Source organism: Leopardus geoffroyi, chromosome C3 (genome assembly GCF_018350155.1).
Source record: "Leopardus geoffroyi isolate Oge1 chromosome C3, O.geoffroyi_Oge1_pat1.0, whole genome shotgun sequence".
Taxonomy (NCBI): Eukaryota; Metazoa; Chordata; class Mammalia; order Carnivora; family Felidae; genus Leopardus; species Leopardus geoffroyi.
Genome location: NC_059338.1, coordinates 9,311,030 through 9,332,437, shown reverse-complemented (window position 1 = coordinate 9,332,437; position 21,408 = coordinate 9,311,030). Strand labels below are relative to the sequence as shown.

At 45.5% G+C, this 21,408-nt stretch overlaps 1 long non-coding RNA gene across 1 annotated transcript in view; it reads left to right on the top strand.

Annotated features, from left to right (window-relative positions):
- Nucleotides 1-19,702, top strand: part of LOC123586351 — a 28,134-nt gene extending 8,432 nt beyond the window's left edge. The window contains exons 3-6 of the long non-coding RNA XR_006706763.1: nt 5,118-5,186; nt 13,398-13,463; nt 16,323-16,462; nt 19,589-19,702. This is a non-coding gene — a long non-coding RNA (uncharacterized LOC123586351). The remainder of the gene's footprint in view (nt 1-5,117; nt 5,187-13,397; nt 13,464-16,322; nt 16,463-19,588) is intronic.
- Nucleotides 19,703-21,408: the final 1,706 nt, after the last annotated feature.

Sequence of the window (21,408 nt, the reverse complement as noted above, 5' to 3'; positions counted from 1 at the left end):
CTCTTCACACCCTCTCTGAAACCCCGGATTTTTTTTTTTTTTTTTTTAATCTACACCGTCATATTTCTATCCTGACTTGTCTGTTTGCCTCTGGTTGCATTTTCCTCTAATCTATGTTCTGAAGTCTCACCGCGCCACTCCTGAGCTGAGAACCTTCAGTGGCTTTTCATTATTTACAATACAAATTCCAAATTCTTATTGAAGGCCATCTGTGAAATAGTTATAGCTTACTTTCCTACTTTCCCCCCTCTGCTTTATATGCCTCGCAACCTATTTTCCAGCCAGACTGAAAAATGTCTTGTTTTCTGTGTTGGCCTCCTCAGATCCATTGGTTAGGCCAATCTTTCCAGCTGGATGCACTTTTCTTTCATCTTTCAGGTTGAAATCTTACCCATCCTTCAAAGGTCATCTGAAATACTCTTTTCTCTGTGAAGCTTTTCTTGACCCTTTCCACCAGGAACGATTTCAGGTTTCTCTGAGCTCAGATGAGTATGGCACTTTACCCCTCTCAGGGCAATAACTTTCTGTGTTTTTTTTTTCTACTTTCTATTATATTTTTCTTTTCTTTATTTTTTTGGTTTTAATTTTATTTTTGTTTTTGTGTATGTGTCTTGACTTAGTTTTTGAAGGCAAAGTCTATTTCTTACCTATTTTTCTATTCCTCATTTTGCTTGTCACATGGGTGTTTTATAATAAAGATATTTGGTTTAGTTGAATATTTATTGAATGGATGGATGGATAACTGACATTACTGTCAAGATTTGTGCAATCTCTATATATTTTATTTTTTAATGTCAATGTCTACAATAGAAGGCTTAATTATTAGTCATATATTAAGTATATATGATTCTTGAGGTATGCTCTAAAGAACTAAATTTTCCTATTGGGGAAAAATCTACTGGACTTTTGTCTGGAGCATCTCAGCATCCTATTAGGTTATTCTTGAGTCATTTAATGTGATCACCTTTTTTTAAAGCTTGTTTATTTATTGTGTGTGTGTGTGTGTGTGTGTGTGTGTGTGAAAGAGAGAGAGAGAGAGAGAGAGAGAGAGACAGCAAGAGCGCAAGTTGGAGAGGGGCAGAGGGGGAGAGAATCCTAAGCAGGCTCTGTGCTGTCAGCACAGAGCCCAACTTGGGGCTTGATCTCATGAGCCGTGGGATGATGACCTGAGCTGAAACCAAGAGTCAGATGCTTAACCGACTAAGCCACTCAGGTGCCCCATTATGTGATCACTCTTTGAAGGTGGGTAGATAAAGGAAAAGGAAAAGGTACTTCTTTGGGGATGGCGTCCTGGGTCTCTTGGAAACGCCTTCGTGCTTAGTATAACATTTCCAGGTTTTCCCTTGACTCATAGACGAAACCGGATTAGAGAAGCAGAAGCCATAGCCATGACGCTGGACCCAGTTTGGTGGTGCCTGCCTGTCCTGCTTGTGAAATTCAATCTGGAGTGTGGAGTTTCCACAGCTGAGCCTATTATCCCATGGACAGGTCTCTTGAGCTTTCTCTGCCTTTGAGGGTATTGTCTTTTCTTAGCCACACATGGTGAGCATCATGTTAAGCAAAATGCAGGGAACTCAAAGGAGGGATCAACGGAAAATGTTTTATGGTGTTATGTTGATTTGGGTTTCGTTGTCAAGTTTAAGTCTTATAATTTGAGCACATGATCAGTTGGAGCTCTTAGTTTCTTACCAGCTTGAGCAGAGTTAAATGCCTCTTTGGGAATGGAATCCAGGTTTTCTTATATCCTTTTTAGCTACTGTTGTTGATGATGGTGTGGATAATCCAAGGGAAAACTCTCACGTAAGGAGATCCTGGGGTTATCCAGAATTTGGGAGTGCTTCAGACAATCCACCTATTTAAACTTGAATGTCCTACAGAAGATAGCATATCTTCATTATAGAAGACCCAGGGAAATTAAATTTGTTGCTGATTATCTGCTGGGCATGGAATCTGGCAGAGAGCAATTCAGTAATAGTCTTATTAAAAATCTCTTCCCAGCTGCCTCTCCTCATCTTTCTTATACATCTTCTTCCCTCAGTCCAGTGATGAGCTAGCCAATAGGCAGTTGTGAATCAAGGTGAACGCTACATCTCCATTAAAAGGCAGGGCTCCTCCAATCCAGGGGTTGGGGGTGGGAAGAGATACCCACCACCAGCTGCCTTTCTGGAGTAGGAGCTCCAGACCAGGAGCAGCCTGGTTCTTCTTTGACCTGGTCCATAGGTACCTATATACCAAATGTGAAGCTCAAAAATAAAGAAGGTCCTATGTGCTACACCCTCCGTTAGCTTACATATCACTTTGTGGTTGCGTCCTCCCTTTCTTTGGGTCCCCTTTCACCCAAGCTCTGACTTATCCACACCGGCACCTTTCCACATAGAACCTGAAGGGATCACTTTGGAATCTTTTTCACCAGAAGGCATTGGATCCACAGAGGCTCACAATCTTTTTCATCTATTTTAGAAGGAATAGATTTGGTATTTTTGTGTAAGCACTCTAGTGATTTTTCCTTAATTCTTTGTTCCTTTGGTCCTGGGTTCCACGCTTTTGTCCCTTCTAACTTAGCCCTGTTATAATCTGTGTCTGATGCCTTTGCCTGCTATTCATTAGAAACTTGAGGACAGGAGAATCTTGATTTCTAGAATTCAAAATGAATAGGAGTCTCTTTTTAAAAGGGGATCAGATCAGAAATACCTTTTGTGCTATGGATAAGCTATAGTTTGGAGATTTTATGTGGAGTGTGAGTCTGAGAATTAGGAATTTAGATTTAGAATTGGTGGTCTAAAGATTTTGGCTTCTGCTTTATGGAATTCACCCAAACAGGTTGGTAGAATCAGGTGACTCACGACACGGGCGAAGGTAGCTAATCTTTAACATCCTAGCCAAGATTGTGAAGAGTGACAAACTTGGCAGACGGTGACTACATTTATCGTGGTGAGCAGTGAGTAGTGTACAGCATTGTCAAATCACTATATTGTACACCTGACACTAACATAACATTGTAGGTCAACTCAACTCAGTTAAAAAAAGCAAATAACCAAAAAAAGTCTATTTCAGAAAAGTGGACAATCTGGAAAACAGGCCATTTTATCTCTCTAAGTATCTTCTTAAACCTTCTATAATGACTGAGAATGATCCATATATAATATCCAAAGCAGTGCAAAATATTGAAGCCAGCAGAGGCACCTGGGTGGCTCAGTCGGTTAAACATCAGACTTAGGCTCGGGTCATGATCTCAGGGTTCATGAGTTTGAGGAGTATGTACTTAAGAGTTTTCTTGTTATTTCTTATGACAAAGCATATTTTCTCACTTTATCATCATCATCATCATGTCCTTGTGATGAAAACATTATTGTTATCGAAAATTTTTTTTTAATTTTTTAATGTTTATTTATTTTTGAGAGAGAGAGTACAAGCAGGGGATGGGGAGAGAGAGAGAGGGAGACACAGAATCCAAAACAGGCTTCAGGCTCCGAGCTGTCAGCACAGAGCCCAGTGTGGGGCCTAAACCCACAAACCATGAGATGGTGATCTGAACTGAAGTTGGATGCTTAACCGACTGAGCCACCCAGGTGCCCCTTCCCAACTTTCTTAAAATTCATTTTCTTATTTTATTTTATTTTTATTTATTTTCCTTTGGAGAGAAAGAGAGAGCGAGAGCACATGGGTGGGAGAGAGGGGCAGAGGGAGAGAGAGAGAGAGAGAGAGAGAGAGAGAGAGAGGATCTCAAGCAGGCTCCACGCTGTCAGTATAGATCCTGATGCAGGACTTGATCCCATGACCCTGGGATCATGACCTGAGCTGAAATCAAGAGTCAGGCACTCAACCAACTGAGCCGCCCAGGTGCCCCACCATATATATATATTTTTAGTGTTCATTTATTTATTCTGAGAGGGTGAGAGAGAACACGTGTGAGAGAGTGCAACTGGGAGTGGGGCAGGGGCAGAGAGAGAGAGAGGGAGAGAGAGAATCCCAAGCAGGCTCTGCCCTGAACAGCATGGGATTCGATCTCAAAACCCTGGGATCATGACCTGGGCCAAAATCAAGAGTTGGATGCTTAACCAACTGAGGCAGTCAGGCGCCCTACTGTTACCTTATTTTATAGATAAAATACTTTATTACTTTACTTTATTACTTTATTTTATAGACTGAGGCCAGAAAGTTTAGGTTCGTTGCCCCAAGTTCTCACACACAGTGACTAAGACAATCCAGGTCATCTGACTTCGGGTATCATCCACCTTCCATACATTTAAGTCTATATTTTGGTGGGCAAGTGAGATAAAGACGAAAAAAACCTACAACGTGTTCACATTCAGAAGCTTTCCTTTTCCCCCTGCCTTGCAAGAGGAAGTAGGCTTCTTGGATGTGTGGCCGTTTTGCTCATGATGTGTGGGATCACATCTTAAGGAGGCAGTGGGGCTGACGGATGGGCTCCCTGGCAAGGGCACAGCAGTCCTGGAAGGAAAGAAGAGCATTCCAGAAAGCAAAGCCAGAAGGGGGATGACAGCAAATGCCAGCCGAGGTCTGAGAGAGTGTCTTTGGGCAGAGGGGGAGTGTGGGATGGCACGTCTGTGCTCTCTGAGAGAGAGAGTAGGAAACGGATAGGGAAAGACAGTCCTGAGAAGTTTTATTATTATTATTATTATTATTATTATTATTATTATTATGAATGGAATGCTCACTGGGTGTCCTTTAAAGAAAATTCCAGCTGAGATTTTAATTGCTTTTAAGATTTCTTTGAAGGCCGGTTTGTTCTTTCTTTGGATTCAGCATCTCTCCACAGCTTTATGGGTGTTATAAGAGCTAAAAGCCCAAGACACGAGTCCGGGTTTTCACTGTCTCCTGTGCAGGGGAAAAGGGGCCAACAGTGTGCTTAGTCCCAGCTCAACAGCAGCAACCAGAACTTGTAGAGAAATGGGCCAGGGAAAGCATCCCCCTCACTTCCTCGGCTCCGTTGGCGGAGGTCACAGACAGGCTTGAGGCAAGAACCTCAGAGTTGAATTCTGAGGGTCTTTACTTCGGAAGTCCTTATTTTCTTCTTAAACCCAGGAAATTCTTCTTGGTGTTAATATGATCCTTCCCTGATTACATAATGATCACAAATATCATTTTATTCACAGGAAGAGAAGTAGCAAAGCTCTAAAGGGAGAATTATTTTTTTGCAATTTCCCCCCATTTCATCGCTCGTGGTGAGTAAGCGTGGTCTTATGACTCAATTCCACTGGTGTAATAGCCTGGGCGGCAGTGCCGGCCATGGGTCGGGAACCAGGGATGGAAATGTGCTGGAAAAGTGCTGCCTTAGCTGAACTGCTGACCTTGTCCCAGGAGAGGATATAGTGCGTCTCAGCCCAGTCAGGGTTGGGAATAGGAAAATCTGAGGCCAAAGGTAGACTCTGGCATATGACTTGTCTGGGCACTTCGGGTCTAATTTTGCTGAGAATTGGTATTTTATCTGCTGGTTTCAAGGCTGTTGGTTCACGGACAGGACATCGATTACTCACTAATGTCCAGAATGGGGCATCCACGTGCTGACTGAGAGAGCAACACCCTGTAGTCTGAATGCGAGTGGGAGCAAATACTTTTTTCTCTTTTTAAATGTTTATTTTTGATGGAGAAGGAGACAGTGCATGAGTGAGGGAGGGGCAGAGAGAGACAGACCCTGAATCCAAAGCAGGCTCCAGGCTCTGAGCTGCCAGCACTGAGCCCGACGCGGGGCTCGAACTCACGAACGGTGAGATCACGACCTGGGCCGAAGTCAGACGCTTAACCGATTGAGCCACCCAGGCGCCCCATGGGAGCAAATACTTTTCTTTCCTGTCCCTTGAGTGACTTCTTTCTGCGGCATGAGGCAAGTGTGCTTGCCAATGATGTACATTGCTTATTCCAAGATACTGCTCAGTGCTTGATTAATACTGTAATTACAAATATTTGTAACTGGTAAGGACATAAACCTTCTGCCCTTCGGTTGCGTATTTAGTGGCAACTTCCTTTCCCCTAAAATGACTCTTTCAAAAGGAATTGTTTTCATTTGGCTAAATAAACTTCGGTACGTGAGTTTTTATTTTTTACCTTATTTTTTTAAGTTTATTTGTTTACTTTTTAGAGAGAGGGAGACAGGATCGGGGGAGGGGCAAATAGAGGGAGAGAGAGAATCTCAAGCAGGCTCCATGCTGTCAGCACACAGCCCGATGCGGGGCTCGATCACACAACCCTGGGATCATGACCTGAGCTGAAATCAAGAGTCAAGACGCTCAACCGAGTAAGTCACCCAGGCGCCCCAGTACGGGAGTTTTTAAAAAGTCAACCACATTGCCTTATGGTCTCACCTGTGCTGTTCATTTTTGCATCAGAGAGGACTGTTTGAATTGCAAGCAGCAGTTAAAAAGAGAAGTCGAACTAGCTAAAGTAAAACTTGCAGTTTAATACCTCCTGTGACTGAGGACAATGGATATACTGGCAAGGCTTGATGGTATGTCAGGGGCCCGTCTCCAGGCACCTCTGAGCCCTGCCCTCCTCCTGGTGGGCTGCGGTTTTTTCTGTGTTGGCAACACAGCAGCCAGCACAGAGCTGAAGACGTGCGAGTCACTGGAGCGGCTTAAGTAATTTGGAATTCATCTGCCGGAGCCTCGGTTTCCTCATCTGGAAGGCAGAATAATACCTCATCTGCAGGGTAGTGTGCGAATATTTAACGAGCTTGGGCAGGTGTGTACCTCTGTGGCTGAGAGCGTGGGTTCTGGAGTCACGTCTGGCTCCACCACTTATTACGTTCCGTGTGTGAAATGAGGATGCTTTTAGTACCTGTATCATAGTGTTGCTGGGATTTAAAGTGATCGTGTGTACGTAAAACCTCTACTAGGGTGCCTGGCACATAGATCCACTCAAGAAATGGTAGCTGTTATTTAAGTAGACTTTTGAAACGTGACCATTGATGGTTGGAATGGAAAAGGTGAGCTCCGTCATAGGAAATGGCAAGAAAACGTCACGGACAGCGATTCATAATGGGGGCAATTTGGGTTTGCACAGCAAGGCAGACACCCACAGATGGTCTAGGGAAGAGCCTGTCAGTCAACCAGGAGGTCAGCACCTTGGGAAGTTCTGTCTGGAATGCTATGACTTTAGAAGTATGCTTTTATTTTTTTTTATTTTTTTAATGTTTATTTAGTTTTGAGAGAGAGAGAGAGAGAGAGAGAGAGAGAGAGAGAGAGATAGGGAATGGGCAGAGAGAGGGAGACACAGAATCTGAAGCAGGCTCCAGGCTCTGAGCTGTCCGCACACAGCCCGACGTGGCGCTTGAACCCATGCACCGCGAGATTATGACCTGAGCTGAAGTCGGACACTTAACCAACTGAGCCACCCAGGCGCCCCAGAGTATTCTCTCTCTCTCTTTTTTTAATAAGCAGGGGAGGGGCACAGAGAGAGGGAGACACAGAATAGGAAGCAGGCTCCAGGCTCTGAGCTGTTAGCACTGAGCCTGATGCAGGGCTTGAACTCACGAATTGTGACCTGAGCCGAAGTCAGATGCCTAACCGACTCAGCCGCCCAGGCACCCCGGGAAGTATTCTTTTTGTAGAATTACAAATTAGAGTCTATCTTAGTGCTTTATACTTGGTCAGTATTTGTTGCATTGACTTGAATTGCCTTCAGAGTCAGAAACTGTCTTGTTAACACGTTTGATGGTGGAAAATCTTCCTTTTATCAGAGCGGATTCTGTAATTCAGAGCCAAATCTAATGAATAAGGTGGGGGGATCAAGCTGAGTGGCTCTGATTCAGATTGTTAAAAACCCCAATAAACTAAACCAGAGTGATTATTTTTTTTTCTCTGACTTAAACTGGCTTTTTAAAAAAGTGTTTTGATTTATTTTTGAGAGAGAGAGCATGGGCAGGACAGGGGCAGAGAGAGAGGGGGACAGGGGGTCTGAAGCAGGCTCTGCATTGACAGCAGTGAGCCCGACGTGGGCCTCAAACTCATGAATCGTGAGATCATGACCTGAGCTGAAGTTGGACGCTCAACCAGGGGAACCACCCAAGCACCCCTGACACTGGCTTTTGAAAACAATGGTATGAGTAGAAAGTTGTAACACTGTAAGAAATCAGTTTCATAATTTCACATTTTACATATGGAATATATTAACAAATTATGGAATGCTTCTGCATTCTAGGCATGATATTCAGTGCTGGGGTTACAGAGATCAGTAAGTATTAGCCCTTGGGGAAACCATTGTCCAGTGGGGAGAGACAGCAGAAGATCAGTCATCAGAATGTGGTGAGATCAGACCTGTGGAGCTCATTCAGTTTCTGTGAGCAGTCACAGGCGGTGGGTATGGTTGAAGTGGGGCAAGTGTCTGGGGTCTGGGAAGTTTTTAAAGTAGAGGTGATGCTTGAATGGGATGTTGAAGGATGTATATGGGTGTACAAGAATAAAGAGGGTATACAGGTGCGCGCGCACGTGCGTGTGTGTGTGTGTGTGTGTGTATGCTTCTGATAGAAATGCATGTGGGATAGCTTGGAGGCCATGATGTCAGGAGAATGTTCTAAGGAATGAGTAAGATCAAACAGATGAAATGCTTAAGGGCATTGCGGTTTTGATGTCTAACTAGGGTTAGCACTCAAAGAATACTTCTAAGAAGTCAGGTCTTCAAAGTCAGCCAACGAAAGGCAGTGAGCTGCGAGGTGATCACTGTCAACAGTCTCTTGAGGGTTTTAAGATGAGTCGCCTGACGCTTCGTGGGTTTAAGTAATTTGCCTAAAGTCTTGTGGCTGCGAAGAACTGGGAGTGGGATTTGAGCTGGAGTCTGCCTCGCTCCGAGAACCGTACTTTACTATGAGTGTCGTCTCGTCTTTATCTGATGGCATAAGATTTCGCGTAGCTTCGGGCCCACCAACCTGAACATGGGATTGTGTGTATGGTCTGTAGCTGGAGACGAAGGGGCAGGTCCAGGCGCTGAGCGTGTGGACTGACCACAGGCAATGCTCACACTAGTAGTTTTCGGACTTCAGAGTGCCCAAGATTCCTTCCGGGGAATTCCTCTGATGGCTTCAGTTCCGAAGTCCCACTTCAGAGAGTCTGTCCTGTTGCGAAGCGTCTCGGGCGATTCTGATGCAGATGGTTATGTGATTCACGCTTTGATGCCCATCCCCCTGAATGAATGTCTTCTGTGAACGTGGGTATCTCTCTCCCTCTCTTCTTCCTTTCTCTCCCTCTCCCTCCTCTTCTCTCTCCCTTCTCTCCTTCCCTTCCTTCCTCTCTTTCATTCTGCCTTTCCTTCCTTCTCCCCCGCTCCTCCCTCTTTTCCTTGCTTGTTTCCTTCCTTGTTTCCCCTTTCTTCTGAGGCTTCTCTTCATTGGGTTCCAATGACGCAAGGAGATCACTCATAAGTACTATTCCCTCTCTTTCCAGCAAGAGCGTCTGTTCCTTGCAGGCAGAGATCCCACGTCCGTATGCCTTTTGCAGACACTCACCTGGGTGTGCTCCCAGGGATGAAAACATACACTGGGCACCCGGTGACACAGTTGGTCACTTTACAATGAGGCATTTTGAAACACGTGGTTTAGCCAAGGAAGGCACGCTCAGCAGTTTTTCATGTCGTCTCTGTGAACTGCCTGTGTACTTACCTCTCACGGTCTCTGCCTTTCCTGCTCCTCACACAATTCTGGAGGGTCCCTGAGGGGAAGGACACAGACTGATGCTTAGCAGCGTCCACTGATGCTTAGCTTGCTGGTCCAGCCCTCGCCATTTCCCACAGCCCCCGGCCAAACCCCACCCCCTGGAAGTCTCCAGACCTGTGCTTCCCTCCTCATACTCGCTTCTTCGGATGCCTGTCTTGTGTTGCATTTCTGAAGCGGGAAATCCCGTTTGCAGCTGGCTTAATATCTGGGGTACCCGCTCTTTCTGGGCCATGGCATGTCAGAGCCACGTGGATGGTCTGACCTTGTCCCACTTGGGCAGTTTTCTCCTCTGCGCCCTGGTGACAAAGGCCCGGCGTTCCTGGCATGGTGGATTCCTTGCGTGGTCTCACACAAGTCATGGGTTCCTGTCTGTTTCTCTGCTGTGGCCTGGGTGCCCAGATCCTGAAGTCAGGTCACATGGGGTCCAGCTTTGCTTGTGGACTGGGAGTGTGGGCATGTTTTAAAACTCCTTCAAGCCCCCATATCCTCATCTGTAAAATAAGGTGGTTGTGAGGTTCAGAACCAAATGATGCTTGGGAGTGCCTGCTTTAGGGTAAGCACTATTGCAATTATTGTTATTGGTGATAATTTTTTATTGTCCTTTTATGTCCTCAGTTGAAATTCTGTCAGTCTTGCAAAGCCCAGCGAGAGCTGTGCCTCATCCGCAAAGCTTTTTTGTCCACTCAGGTCCGCAGACAGCGCTGTCCTACATTCTCAGGATCACTCAGGTCTAAGATTAATGTTTGATTGCCTTTAATATTTAATACTGTGTTCCTATTGCACTGGGTCCTAATTGGTTTTATTCTTGGTCTTGAGAAGTTCTTAAATGTGGCTAAGAAAGACTGCCTTTTTCTTTTAGCCTCCCCACTACTGGTTACGTAATTACATTACCTCTTCTTTCAGGTGTTACGTTTAAGGATGTACGGGTCAATTCCCTTAACATGAACCCATTTGGGATAAACTAATATACACTGCAGCATCTACACTGCAAATGACAGCATCCCATTTGCTGGGGGATGCCACTGGGAGGTCCCATGTCGGCTGGCTTGGTGCCGCTGCTCTTACTAGATAAGGAGAAGGCCCTGGTTCGGGGAGAAGTGTTTTAAAAAAATTTTTTTTAATGTTTATTTATTTCTGAGACAGAGCATGAGAGGGGGAGCAGCAGAGAGAGAGGGAGACACAGAAATCCGAAGCAGGCTCCAGGCTCCGAGCTGTCAGCACAGAGCCCGACGTGGGGCTGGAACTCATAGCTGTGAGATCATGACCTGAGCCGAAGTCAGACACGCTCAGCCGACCGAGCCACCCGGGCATCAGGGAGAAGTATTTTAAGGCTCGAGTGTTATGGATGGAAGGAAGACCCTATTTTGACACCATTTCCTTCTGAAGTTGGTAACTCTGAGCCCTGGATGCACTGGAGAATCACTGCAGAGCTTAAAAAAAATACTGATGCCCCGGCCACATTCTGGGCCAGTCAGATCCAGAATCTGGGGGGGTGAGGGGGGGTGGGGGAGGGGGAGAACAGGGGCGGGGCAGGAGCGAGATGGTGGAGGTGCTCAGGTATATAGTATTTTTAAAAAGCTTACCAGCAGGGGCACCTGGGTGGCTCAGTCGGTTGAGCATCAAACTCTTGATTTTGGCTCAGGTCATGATCTCATGGTTGGTGAGTTCAAGCCCTGTGCCGGCCTCTGCACCTGACAGTGTGGAGCCTGCCTGGGATTCTCTGTCTCCCTCTCTCTGCCCCTCCCTTGCTTGCTCGATCTCTCTCTCAAAAATAAATAAACATTAAAAAAAAAAAAAAAAGCCTACCAGGTGGCTTTATGATGCTGTCCAGGTTGAGAAGGGTGGAATTGCTCTAAAACCAGGTTCTCCAGCCCCTCCGCCTGGTGAACAGGCTTCGGTTTTAGTTACATGCCTTCATCCTGGTTTTCAGGGATACTGGCTACAATTAACTTGCAGGAATTAGCTTTTAAGAGAGCCTGGATGTCTTAAGGGTCCAAACCATGCCGCAAAAGAGCGTTTATTCTCTGAGAATGCCTTGCAACCAGGCCGCTCACGGACACTCAGTGTGCCTAGGAATAGAATTTTCCTTGCCCTAGGTCACTGGTGCCGTGGCAGACAAGTGACAGGGCTCCCGTAGGACCTAAAGTATTTATAGCTCTTACAGTATTTCCGCAAGGTAAGCTTTGCCGCTGAGGCCTGAGTCGGGGCTACTCAGAGTCACTAAGGTGCAGGAGTTGAACCCAGCTGCTGCAGGAAATAGCTCTTAGTGCGGAGAGAGGGGCTCAGGTGTCATTGGCCGAGAACAGAACGCGGGGGAAGCCGTGGAGCAGACCCATCCGGGATTCCTCCTTCACCTTGTATGAGATATTTTGCACAGGAATTCATTAAGACCTCTTAAAAACTAGAGGTTTTGAAGTATAATTTACTTACCATGAACTTTATCTGTTTTAAATCTACAGTTAAGTGAGTTTTAGTAAATTCACAGGGCTGTGCAGCCATTCCCACAATCCAGTTTTAGAATATTTCTATCACCCCAGAAAGATCCTTGGTGCCTGTTTGCAGTCAGTTCCTGTGCCCAGTTCACATCCAGGCAATCACAAAGTTGTATTCTACCTCTATAGTTTTGCCTTTTCTGGACATTTCACATGAATGGAGTCATACAATACATAGTCTTTTGTGTCTGGCTTTTTTTTACTTTAGCATAACAATTCCGAGGTTCATCCAAGTTGTGGCCTGTGTCAGTATTTTTTTCCTTTTTTTAAGAAATTTTATTTTTTTAAATAGGGGCGCCTGGGTGGCTCAGTCGGTTGTGTCCGACTTCGGCTCAGGTCATGATCTCACGGTTCATGGGTTCGAGCCCCGCGTCAGACTCTGTGCTGACGGCTCAGAGCCTGGAACCCACTTCGGATTCTGTGTCTCCCTCTCTCTCTGCCCCTCTCCTGCTCGTGCTCTCTCTCTCTCTCTCAAAAATAAATAAACATTAAAAACGTTTATTTTAGAGGGAGAGAGAATGCGAGTAGGGGAGAGGGGCAGAGGGAGAGAATCTTAAGCAGGCTCCACACTCAGCGTGGAGCCAGAGCCAATGAATAATGACCTGGGCAGAAATCATGAGTTGGACACTCAAGGTCGGAACCACCCAGGCACCCTGGTATTTTGTTCCTTTTTATTGCTAAATAGCGTTACATTGTATGGATATGCTACATTTTATTTATCCATACTCAGTTGACGAGGTTTGGATTGTTTCCACTTTGGGACTTTTATAAATAATGCTGCTGTGAGCACTCAAGTTCAAGCTGTTGTATGGATGTATGTTCCCATTGCTCTTGGAGTGAACTTCCTGGCTTGCATGGTAAATTTATGTTAAGCTTTTTGAGAAACTGCAAATTTTGCAATTCCATCAGAAATTCATGAAGGTTCCAGTTTCTCTCCATCCTCACTAACCTTTCTTATTACCTGTCTTTTTCATTCCAGGAGGTGTAATGTGGGTTTAAGTCCACTGAATCATTTTTTTTTTTTTCTTTTTTGAATCGTGCTTTTGTTGTCTTATCTAAGAAATCTTTGCCTATTCAAGGTCATACAGATTTTTCCCTGGATTTTAGGATATTTTAGATTTTCTTCTTAATCTTTTATAGTTTTAGCTTTTACATGAGGCTTTGATTAATTTTGAGTTAATTCCTAAGTATGGTGTGAGTAGGGATATAAATTTTTTTTTTTTTTTTTTTTTTTTTTGCAGGTGGATATCCACATGTTCCAGTACCCTATTTCAAAAAGATGATCCTTTCTCCTTTGAGTTGCCTTGGTGCGTGTGTTGAAAATCAATTGGCTGTAAATGTAACGGATTATTTCTGGACTCTCAGTTTTATTGCATTGATTTCCATGTTTCTCTGTATGGTCAGTATCACACAGTCTTGATTACTGTAGCTTTATGATAAGTTCTGCAGTTAGGAAGTGTAAGTCCTCCGACTGTGTTCCAAATTGTGTTTTGGGTGCTCTAGGTTCTTGTCATTTCTCTGCAAATATTAGGACCAGCTTGTCATTGTCTGCAAAAAGCCTGCTGGGATTTTTTGGGTTTTTTTTTGGATTGTTGAGTTTACTGATCAATCGCTACCTCAGTGATATTGAGCTGTCTGATCCATGAATACAGATCTCCACTTATTTAGATCTTTAATTTCTCTCAACAATAATTTGTAGTTTTTGGTGAACAAGACTTCAATCAATATTTTTGGAGGGGTCCTGATAGGAAATTTCTTTTTCTTCCCTTCAGAGATCTCATTGAAAACAATGGAGGGGGTCACAGCTTAGCAGCCAGGAGCGGGAGGTGGGGTGGAGAGGAGAAAAGGCACCAGCTTGGGCGACGGGAGGACCGGCTCTAATCTGGGGCAAGCCATTTCACCTCTCAGTTTGCTGATCCGTAAAATGAGTGTAATGTAGTTTGTTTTGCTTCAAGGTTGTAAGGTTAGAGGTAATGTGGGGAAGGAGCTTGGAAAAATGTTGTCTGTCCTATGATGAGGCTGATACGGCCATCAAAGGGGACACGAAGAACTAACAGAAGAAGATGCTCTGAGAGACCTCGTCTTGGCCACTGAGTCTCTTTGCAGCTCGAGGCAGAGGCCAGTGATCCGCAGCGAAGTGAACATACCATCTCATTTGATCGCCAGACAACTCATTGAATTAGCTATTTTCATCCACATTTTGCAAAATGGAAACTGATGTTCGGAGAGGTCAAGTCCAGTTTCCAAGGTCACAGAGCTAGCAAGAGGCAGTGCAGGATTTAAACCCAGCCTTGTGTAACCTCAGTGCTTCTGCCTTTCCACGGCACATCGCCACCCTCGCTATCACCACCAGCTCCCATCAGGGAATCTCCAAGGCAACGTTAAAGCTCAGGCACAGCACACAACTCCTCAAAGGATAAATGAACACTGATAAGTGGTTAATGTATCTTGCTTATCTTTCGTTCTTCACATGTCAAAGGTTTAGTTTTGTCTCAAGATTCAGGAAGGCAGATGTGATTTCCATCACCAAGGATTAGGTGGGAAAACCAAGCTGAATTCGTAAGGGTTGATCATAGTGAGCTTTTATTTATATTTTTTAAAAGCTTATTTATTTTGAGAGAGATAGAGACAGCACCAGTGGGGGAGGTGTGGAGAGAGAGAGATAGAGAGAGAGAGAGAGAGAATCCCAAGCAGGCCCCACACTGTCAGTGCAGAGCCCAACATGGGGTTCGAACCCATGAAACCGTGAGATCCTGGCCCGAACTGAAACCAAGAGTTGGATGCTTAACCAACTGAGCCATCCAGATGCCCCAGGTCATAGTGAGCTTTTAAAAAAAGTCACTTGGGTTACGTGGCTATATAGATCGAGATGAAAGGCAACCTTTGTTCCCAATGTTTATTGTGATCTGACTTGAGCTCTGAGTTGCACCTTATAGCTTCCATTTTCTCAGCGGTGATAGCACTGGTGAGAGGAAGGTGGAGTTTGTGGCAATGTGAAATTTCAGATTCAGGGTTACAGATGTCCTCTAGCTGGCTCCTCTGGGCTTGCTCAACAGCAGCATACGTACCCACAGATGCGAGTAGACCTGAGCCTACACGGATGGGTCACCCACTTTTTTCTCGCTTCCCACGCAGGAGATCTGGGTCTGCTTTCTAGCAAATCCCTTACTATGGCAACATGGAGAGTGCACAGGCTTTTGGAATCAGACGAATTTTTGTTCCATTTCCACCATGCGCTAGTTTTGCGATCGTGGGAAATGGGCTTAAATGATCTGAGCCTCAGTTTGTTCATGTAACATGGTGCAAATAATTGCCATGATGATTACAATGAGACAAAGTCTGTACTTTGCTTATTAGTGGCAGATATGTAATATGTTCTAGACAAAGAGAGTCCTTTTGCTCTTTCTACTGGAGTTACACATGATTAGATTTAATTGTAAAGAAATCTCGCTGTGGACAAGTGCATTAGTCTTCTTTTGCTGCAGTAACAAATAGCCCCCAAAGCTCAGTGGCTGAAAATCACATACACTTAATTTCTGGCTCATGTTATCTGAGGGCTGAATTAATGCTGCCTTTCCTGGGCTTCTCTGGGTTATGTTCTGCTCTTTGTGTCCTCTCACTTCGGGATCCCAGTTGAAGAAACATGCTGTTCTCATGGTGAAGGACAGAAACTCCAGAGAGCTGGAGCCAATCTGTAAAGCATATTTAAAGTTTCTGCTTGGACATCGTGTGTATCACATCTGTCCAGATCCATTGTCATACGGCCAAGGCCAAAGTCAATTGATGGGTAAGTATAATCTGCCTAAAGGGAAGCATGGCATGGGTTTTCTAAATAAATAAACAATCTTCCTTAAGAAGTGAGAATTTTGGCAATTCTTGGGGTAATTCTTGGTAATCTGAGGAATAATCATTATATACATGGAATAGCCGGGCTTCTTTATTTTTAATCTTTCCCTTTGGCTGTGGCAGTTTGTTTGCTTGCTTTTTCAGGTTTTCTTTGTAAGAGCAGAGCCAACGAAAAACAATTTGTCAGAGTCTGAGAAAAGACTTTTGTGTTTTTCTTCCTCCTTCTCATTCTTCTCAGTCACTTGCTGTTCATCCCTTTTTACTCATCTAAATATGGGCTTGCTTCGGCCTCTCTTCTCCTTGGACACTCTTTTCTCCAGGTAATCTCATACGGAACTCCGGCTTCAGCAGACTTCTCACCGAGGAATCCTGTGTCAACATTTGCAACTCAGATGCCACGGAACCGTCCACTCATATCACCAGCCTGGCGTCTCTCCTGTGATGCCGTATGAATCTCAAGGTAATAAAACCCAGCTCCGGTGACTCTAAGCGTACCTTCTAGGACCGGACCGTCCAGCCAGTTGTGGACATCGAGCCCTGGAATTCATCCTTGCTACCTCCCTCTCCCTCACTCTCTTATCCAGTCCTTTGCCAATTCCCTGTCTTTACCTCCTAAGGGCCTCTCTGATCATCTACTTCTCTCCATCCCCACTGCCACCAGGAAACCACGATCCTCCTTCATCCGGACTCTTGCAATATCCCCCAGTTGTCTCCCTGTATCCTTGCTTTCTGCTTCTAATTTGATTTCTTCACGACAGCCATAGCCAGAGTCATTTTTTAAAGGATTTACATTTGGGGTGCCTGGGTGGCTCAGTCAATTAAGCGCCGGACTTCGGCTCAGCTCATGATCTCGCAGTTCGTGGGTTCGAGCCCCACGTCGGGATCCGTGCTGACGGCTAGGAGCCTGGAGCCTGGAGCCTGCTTCGGAGTCTGTGTCTCCCTCTCTCCCTGCCCCTGCCCTGCTCATGCTTTGTCTCTCTCTGTCTCAGAACTAAATAAACATTTAAAAAAATTCAAAGATTCACACTTGGTCATATCTGCCTTGGGCTTACAGCCCTTCATTGGCTTCCTGTCTTTCCATAGCCCTCAAGGTCCTGCATGATCTGGCTTTTTTTTCTGTCTCTCGCACTTTGTTTTGCAGCACTCTTGTCTATACTGTAGCTATGGTGTTCTCCCCTTTTGAATCCTTCCATGTGTCACGCCCTCACCTCTCTTGGGGACTTTGCACATGCTTCCCTCTGTTTGAAATGTTTTTACCCTGACCTCCATCCTTGAAATCCCAGCTCAGAAGTCTCTTCCTTGCTGAAGCACTCCCTAGCATCTCCAGGCTGAGAGGTTTGTTTTCTCTTCTATGACCACAGTTTATGCGAATTGAATGCATCTTGTGTTCTTGTTTGCTTACGTGAATCTCTGCCTGGGTTTCAAGGTCTGAGGGCCGAGTTCTGTCTCATTCTCCAGACACTGTTTTGTTTGTTTGTTTCTCTTTTGAGCTTAAATAAAACTACGCACAAGCCATCTGTAAGGTTTAGAGGAATCAAAATTCGCTGCTCGTAGAGCTCTTTTGTACTAAAACTCATAATCACAAACATCAAAATTGGGAGGTGGCAGGGATACCTCTGGTCCATGGCCTTTATTTTTATTAATGACAAAACTGAAGCCTGGAGAGAGCAAATGACTTGTTTAAGGTCATGCAGCTGGTAGGTGTCAGGTAACATTAGATTGTCTGAGTACCATCTGAAAGGGAAGGTTTCCATAAGGGGTCGGTGGGGGGCATGGGGGGGTTGGGATGAAGGTGGAGGGGAGGGGTGGTGGCTAAGATGGCTTATCTTTCCCTGAAGGTACCATTTTTCAAAGGCTTAATTTGTGCCAGGGATTGTATTAGCTCCTCATAGAAATAATCTCTAAATTTTAGGACCACACACGAGTTTAATCCCCATTTTAACTTGAGGGAAAATGAGAGTGACAGAGATTACAATGTGTTCAAGGTCCACGCAGCTCATGAGGAAATATCTCAATGCCTCGATAACAGTGATCCTTAACGCTGATTTCTTTTTATGTGTTGTTTGTTGGGTGGGGATGAGGGCTTGAGACGAGATCAGCCTAAACGGATTTTCACTGACAACTGGTAATCCCAAAGAGGCTTCCTAGTAGGAGACTTGCAAGGTTTCAGGGCTTCAGTGTAAAGCCGTAATCACATGGCCTTCAGTGAGAGGTTTATAGAGCTCCCACCAAGTGTACCCACGTGTATGGGCCAAGTTCAGTGAGGTGAAGAACTATAAGCCATGAACTGCTTCTGAGGGAGACCAGATCAAAGGATCAGGCCTGTTCTTATCCACCTTGCTGACTGGGAACGCGCCTATGGTCACTTCAGTGAGTGGGCATCCAAGTAGACCCCAAGTCATACACCAGAGTGTATTGTTCTTTTTTTAAAAAAAATGTTTTATTTATTTTTGAGAGAAAGCACGTGAGCAGGAGAAGGGGCAGAGAGAGAGAGAGGGACACAGGATCCAAAGCAGGCTTTGCGCTGATAGCAGTGAGCCCTGATTTGGGGCTCGAACTCATGAGCCATGAGATCATGACCTGAGCTGAAGTTGGACGCTCAACCAACTGAACCACCCAGATGCCCCCAGACTGTGTTTTTTTTTTAACTAAAAAAAATTTTTTTAATGTTTATTTATTTTTGACAGAGAGAGAGACAGAGGGAGAGAGAGACAGAGCATGAATGGGGGAGGGGCAGAGAGACAGGGAGACACAGAATTTGAAGTGGGTTCCAGGCTCTGAGCTGTCAGCACAGAGCCCGACGCGGGGCTCAAACTCACAGACCGTGAGATCATGACCTGAGTTGGAGTCAGACGCTTAACCGACTGAGCCACCCAGGTGCCCCCCCAAAAAATGTTTTTAATGTTCACAGAGCACGTGTTAGTGAGGATGAAGGGGGGAGGGGCAGAGAGAGAGGGAGACAAAGAATCCAAAGTAGGTTCCAGGTTCTGAGCTGTCAGTACAGAGACTGATGCAGGGCTCGAACCCAAGAACCATGAGATCAAGACCTGAGCTGAAGTCAGGCGCTCAACCGACTGAGCCATGCAGGTGCCCCCAGACTGTATTGTTCTTAAGTATTAATCTCTTGGCCTAAATAATTGGTCTGCTTAAGAAACCAGTTAGCTGCACCCTTTCCTAATCTGATCCTTGTCAGTCACCCAGCACTGCCTTCAGATCACCCCAGATTCCCACTGGGTCCTCCCTCAATCCCCCCCCCGCCCCCCCCACCCCCCCCCACCCCCCCACCCCCCCCCCCGCCCCAGCAATATCAGAACTAATTGCCAGAGTGGATTGCCAGTGTGCTGTCTCCACCTGTCTGGCGGCTTGCAAAGAGCAGATAATCCTTTTAAATCCTTTATTCTTAATAGTAATAGATGATCTGTTTGGCCTTATTTTCTAACATTAGCTTTCAGACTGCCTGTATCAAATCCACAGGTTTTGAATTTGAATCCTAGAGACAAAGAGCGGTTAGCAACAGGAAAGAGCTGATGGCAGAATCATGCAAAATCAAATCTGGAAGAATTAATTTTGTCGACTTCCCTAACAGGGCCGTCTTCTTTGCACCGAGCGGCAGATGATATTGGTAGTGAAAACACAAAACACGGAGTCAAGAAGAACTGGTCGCTGCACATGTCGGTCCTGCCGGGCACTAACAAGGTGACATAGGATGACTGCTAACCTTTTTAAACCTTAGTTTTCGTATTCATACAATGGGACAGTAAGATCTTTCAAGGCTGCAGAGAGGCTTTGTGAGTTGGAACTCACCCTACAGTCTGAGGTACCATTCTGGGTGGAGCCCAGTCCCCTCCTCCTCGGGCAGAGCTTTTGTTTGGGGAAACTGAGGAGCCGGGCGTGGGGGGGGGGGGTGGGGTTGTGTGCACTGTTGCCCACGAGGTATCCTCAGCTCTGTTGTGACCTTAAAATCTCAGAGATGGCAGCTGTGTAGATGGAACAGAGGGCCCTTCCCCACAGCCAGGGCTTGGTTTATTCAGGCAAAGATCTGGCAGGAAGGGGAACTCTCAACAGATGTGCTGATGGGCAGAGGGGAGGGTGAGTGGACAGTGATGTCACCTCCCTGTGTTAATCTCAATTACACAAGCCTAAATTACCCATACTCCTCACTAAATGGCACCTTCTCATCATCTTTCCATGCTAAGCCCTTCCTTTTTTAAATTTGATATCCTTGGGGCGCCTGGGTGGCTCAGTCGGTTAAGTGTCCAATTTGGGTTCAGGTCACGATCTCATAGGTTGTGAGTTTGAGGCCCGTGTCAGGTTCTGTGCTAACAGCTCGGAGCCTGGAACCTGCTTCAGATTCTGTGTCTCCCTCTCTCTCTGCCCCTCCCCTGCTCATGCTCTCTCTCTCTCTCAAAAACGAACATTAAAAAAAAAAAAATTAATATCTTTTAACCCTCATTCTCACTCACCATTCATTGAATGATATTCATTGAATGTGTTTATTTATTTATTTTGTTTTTAAATGTTATTTATTCTGAGAGAGAGTGCAAGTTGGGGAGAGGCAGAGAGAGAGAGAGGGAGAGAGAGAATCTCAAGCAGGGATGTGGGGCTCAAATAATGCCCCGTGAGATCACGACGTGAACCGAAATCAAGAATTGGATGCTTAACCGACTGAGCCACCCAGGGGCCCCAATGAATGTGTTTAAAATTGCATTTGACGGGTGTGTGAGTGGTATGGTGTTGTAATCATTCAATTAGTCAACAAAATGTATTAAGTGCCTCTTTTATGGTAGGCTCTGTTCTAGGCCTTGGGGGACATCAGTGAACAAAACAGGCAAAAATTCTCACTCACATAGTAAAAGGTGGGAATGGGGAGATAGTACTTACTACCTTTCACTTATTACATTTGATTGTTGTCTGAGGTAGAAATAGAGCTGAGTAAGGGGGACCAAGGGTGTGTGTGTGTGTGTGTGTGTGTGCGCGTGCGCACGTGTGAGTGCGCGTGCGCGTAGAAGATTTTGAATGCTTATGATTCTAGATGGAGGGAGTAGCCAGTGCAAAGGTCCTGTAGCAGCATCACCACCCTGCATGTGTTGACTACAGCAGGGTGGCTGGTGAGGCTGGGCCAGAGTGAGCACTGGGGACAGGGGTGCTGTCAGGGAGGTAGAGGGAGTGTTGGGGGAGGGGGAGGAAGATCATCTAGGGCCTTGTGGGACATTGTAAGGACTTGTGTGCTCTCAGGGTTATAGAGTATCGTTAGGGTCCCCCCCCTTATTTTTCCACTCAGCATTGTTTTCAAGATCCAGCCATGTTGCCAAACGGACAGCTAGTCAGTTGCTTGTGCCATTCTGTAGCACTCTATAAATTTTACCTGCTCACTCATCCAGCCTCCTGCACTTGATGTCCTCATGT